We start from the raw sequence: 5,198 nt of genomic DNA on the forward strand, positions 1-5,198 counted from the left end.
TGAAATGTCCTGTCTGTATGTGCAGTAGCACTGCCTGAAGTCCTGAGTGTATGCTACCAATTTCTTGTTCATTTGGCAAATCCATGTGTGGATCAATACACTCTAGTACTGACTTCCTGTCTTTCTGTGTCCTTGTCCTTGTGCTAATGTATTCTTTCCTTATGTACCTATTGTGTGTCCTGTTTCCTGTAGTACTAATACTGTCTGGTCCTGCAAAGTCCTTCACAAAATCGTTTTGTAGTATCTCAAGTAAGAAAATTCTATGTTCAAACCTGTAGATTGTATGCTCAAAGAGTGTGTATGCAATGCAATGTGTGTGCCTCTTACCCTCTCATTGAAATATGACTTCATTTTCGGTGTAAAACGTCTGGTACTGTTCTGAAACCTTTCTGTAGTGTCTGGAGAGGTCTTCTGCATGATTCTGTACTTCAAACTAATTGTGGCTACTCATTCCTAGAGTAGATTGAACTGTATCATTGTTCAATAGATGTCCTAGAGTGTCCTGATGCTCTGTTTCCTTCTATAGTATTAAAGTATCATGCCTGAATGCTTGAATAGTCTGATCAATCATTCCTAATTCACTATCACTCTAATATTTGCTGGCTGTATGTGTATTGCCTTCGCTTTCCCTTGAAGTGGTGTGATAATCCGTTTGAGTGGATTGAGCAGATTGAGCAGATTGTCCAGGTTCCGAACCTGTTCTCTGGCTTGAAGTTGCCCTCTGAACTTCTGTACTTTGTTCCATACAATGTGTATCTGTTCCTGATCTCAGTAGTGTCTTACTATCCTTGTGTTACATAGATTGTAACTGTTTTACATCCTGTAGATTGTAATTGTCATCCTGTAGCTTGAATAATGTGATTCTTACTATGTATCCTAAGTATATGTATGCTAGCACATCCATTTGAGTGTCTGTGATGCTCATAATATGTCTGATAGAGTGTCCTGAGTCTATTCCAATGAATCCTAACTGTCTGAAGGTGTATTTTGCAATGTAATACCTTATGTTCTTCTGAAACTGTGTTCTGTACAATATATCCTTGTAGTCTGAGCTGGTTCTAACGTTTCTGAACAATTCTTCGTCATGAACTGAATAGTTTCATAGTGTAACATCCAATTGTACCTTATAGAACATTGTTCTATGCAAAGTTCTTCAATCATACTCATTATAGACTGTATCTTCAATCCTGAAGATGGAAATGTCTGTTCCAATGTCAACTGACATAGTTCCTTTGTAGTACTCAATACTAATCCTGTATCTCTTCCTGTACTGAATAGAATCGACTGTGTATGCATATGTCTGTGTCTTTCTATTACTGTCAATGTATCTCCATGCCTGATACTTATTCTGAAGCAGTATCATCTTATCCTTGATGTATATGTACTTTTCCTTGCTCAATGTACTGATGTCTGTCTTCCAATGTGTGATGTAGCCTTCTAACTTAATAGAATACCTGTGTGAATCGTTTAGATTGAAATATTTCTCAGTATCCAAGAGTAGTTGTAGTTTATAGTCTAGTAATGCTTGATAGATTGTCCTGCTTGCACAGTTTACTATTTGCATTGCCTTGTAAACCATAATACTATCTGGCTAGTTATATTCTGATTGTCTAACATTCTCAGGTCCTTTCCTAATGTCCTGGTACACATTCCTGTTGTCTGTAAACAGCCTGTATTTCTTAAGAGTATTGTTTCGATTTGTGGCTCTAAGAATTGGTAATAGTAGCTCTAAAGTGTTCATGTATGTGTTGCCTTATGCCTGTAGTGTCTTAGATTCCTTGAAACAATAGTTGTATGCATGTTTCCTAGTCCTTTCCATGTGCCATGCATATCTGTAGTCTTGTAGAATCCTTTCTACACTGTATGCTTGTGCTTTCGAGTGTAAAATGTCATTGTATACACTATACAATTGTCTATCTCAATGTTTAGACTTCCTACAATGTTTATTCCTGTACTGAATGCCTGTAGTACGATGCCTAAGTGCTGTAGTCTCATAGGGTCTCAAATATACTGAATTTGCCCTTTCAAATGCATTGTTTGCATGCCTGAACTTGTGTTTGTTCTTAAACTACTGCTTGAGCTATTCTTATGCTTGCTGTGCTTGATATGTGGCTTTGAACTGTGTAGTTTGCTACACTCTGAATTGATATTGTTCTCACTAATACTACTAGTGTATGCCTTGCCTGGGACTGCTTTCAATTGCAAAGTATTGCTATGGGATTGTTTGTTCCTTTTATTTTTGTAAGGGGTACTCTGATGTTCTGAAAAACTTGGTATTTCTATTTGAGACTGTATATATCCAGGTATTTCGCTTTCTTTCTTATTCCTGGACCTGGATAGGGTGTTGTATCCATTGTAGTACTCCTGTACATTGCTCCTGTGTAATGCATAGTTGATATCTGCCATGTATAAGGTTAAACACTTGATTTTGTGGGTGTATGCTTGATTTTCGCCCTCTGGATCAAGTACTGATCCTTGTAGTTCTAATATACACTCACTTTTGCTATCCTCAAAGTACTGTTCTGTAAATACAATGTCTGTTTTGCTAGGATAGTCTGAATTGATTTCACAATCGTATTGAATGCCTGGCAGTTCCAGTTTTTGTTCTGTTCCTTGTGCTTTGTGTATTCCTTTTGCTTTACACTTTCCTTTCACTTTCTGTGAATGCAATTGTTTGTCTGGACTCTTGAGCGTTTCTTCTACACTCTTAGATTGATAGTTCTGATCTCTACTGTCTGTAGGTACTATAGCATGTCTGGCTTTCGTTCTGTAGCCTGCCTGAAGCGTTTCACACTTTTCTGTTACTATACTATTGAGTCTGCTCTTGTTTGATGAAGGAGTTGCTTTCTCCTCTTCCTGATACATTCCATTGAACTTGTATGTTCTCTTATTCAAATCGTCAATGTCTATCAAACTGTGGAATGGGCTGACATGTTCTATGTCTATCTTAATCACTCTGGCTCTTGCAATGTGTCTGAAGGTCTTACTTGCCTTCTGGAAATCTTGTTCCTCATCAATTCTCTGTAGTTTCAATGTCTAGCTCTCCTGGCCTTGTCTGTTACTCTTGTTCTTCAAGTCCTGGCTGCTTTCTTTACTGTCTAAAAGGGTCTTAGATGTCTTATTGCCCTCTACATCACTGTTGTCAATGTGTTTCCGTTCTGAAGTAAGTGTGCTCACTAGATACTTATCCACACTCTCACTGATACTGACTATATGTACAATGTACTCCTTGTATTGGCTTGCAAATTCCTCAATGCTTGCTGTTAGCTCTCTATATTGACTTGGTGAATTCTCAAACCAAATTGCCTGTTCTCTATTGAGTGAATCCTCAAACTCAGTAGCCTGAAATTGATAGAGCAAATCCTCAAGCTCAATTGCCTGTACTCAGTGAGTTGAATCCTCAAACTCAACCTTCTGTACTCAATTGGACAAATCCTCAAATTCAATCGCCTGAGTGTTTCTGCTCTTTGTACCACTATTTACTATTCCTGCAAGCCTAGTAGTGTGAGTACTCACTGGTGTCTGCTCTACAGTGTGTGTTTGTCTAACTATATGTGCTGGTACAGTTACATGCCTTAGTTCTATGTTATTGTTATGTACTAGTTCATCAGGGTGCTTCCAGCCTTGTGTAGACAAGGACTTATCACCTGGTATAGGTTCATTGGGTTGCCTCCAGCCCATGAGGGACAAGGACTTACATCCTAGCATGTTAGTATTGATATCTGGACTTGGGTACCCTCTGGGAATCGTCTGTCAAGGCTTGGCAGCCACATTGTAATCAATATTCAATGGGTAATCTTGTTGTCCATTGTCTGTAAACTTGATGCACACCTGTTCGTTCCTTTTCGCCATCACGGATGCCTGGTCCTTGACCCATCCAATCGATGCAAACCTCCAGCATATCCAGCACTGGTCCATATTGATATGTGTTAATACATTCTAGAAGCGTTCTACAGCATTCTGAAGCATTGTGAACCTACTAGGGGCCAATCCAGTAAGTAGTCTCTGTTTCTACTCAAAAATCGTAACTTTACTCACTAAAAATTCCTGAGGGGTACTAGACAACGAGGGAGACCTAGGGTTGATCAGACCCTTTGGTTCCTTGGCATCCAGCAAGAGGTTTCAGTGCTAGGTGGGTACAGTCAAAAATATGTAAGGAAACTCACTGTTCCTCACAAGAGAATTCTAATTGCCCTTTGTTCACTCAACTACTGACTGGGATAACCTAGTACTTGAGCAAGGGGTCAGGGGAAAAGAATCCCCTTTACCCAGTGGTCGATACTGTCTTTTATAAGGGTATACATGTGTAGATACATGAGGAGGAAGTGTAACTAACTACAATGAGAATATATGTGCTTGTGGGTCCCACTGCACAATGATCTGACACAATCAGCAATGTAGTAATAATAAAATATGAACCAGTAAATCAAATCCTTACACATATCTACATTGTTTACAGTAAAAGAGTATGTATCACAGTTTGATAAGATGTTAGACAACATTGAACAAATCTACAGACAGTTGTCTGTACATAATAAAGTCCCTAATGACAATACATACATCTCAGCAATTAACCTTACTACTCCTCATGAGTATAGATGGGTAGTAACAATGCTAGACAGGCAGATTACCTATTATAATCAACTACCAACAGTTACAGTAGCTCAGAAAGACATTCTGACACTAGCTAAGTTGATACACAAATTACAAAACACATATACTGAGTACCATTCTCAGTACTCTCAAACAAAACAAGATACTGAATGAGACAGCCTACAAACAAAAGGCAAAAGTGTAGCTAAAGGCAAAACAAAGCCTTATAATAAAGTTAAATGCTACAACTGTAATAAGCACAGGCATATGTTAAAAGACTGCCAAAACCCTCTAACAAGCAAAACAACAGAAGCTTGAAAGAAAAAGCATAGGAAAACAGTTACTACTTCTACTACTACTACTACATTGTCTCAACCTGCACTTAATGCAGCAGTATTCATTAGAGACAATAACAAAACAGTATTCATTAAAGACATTAATGAAATGCTAATGCTAGAGTCTACAATTGTAGAAGCCTCAGTATCAAGTTCCAGCAGCTTACCTGTTCAATCCACTCTATCTGCTGAATCCAATGTATTCTCAGCATTCAAAGTACAAGAGGATGGTGTCATGCAAGTAGACAACTTCATGAACTCATTTGACAA

The sequence above is a fragment of the Fomitiporia mediterranea genome (genome assembly GCF_000271605.1).
Source record: "Fomitiporia mediterranea MF3/22 unplaced genomic scaffold FOMMEscaffold_3, whole genome shotgun sequence".
In the NCBI taxonomy this organism is placed as follows: domain Eukaryota; kingdom Fungi; phylum Basidiomycota; class Agaricomycetes; order Hymenochaetales; family Hymenochaetaceae; genus Fomitiporia; species Fomitiporia mediterranea.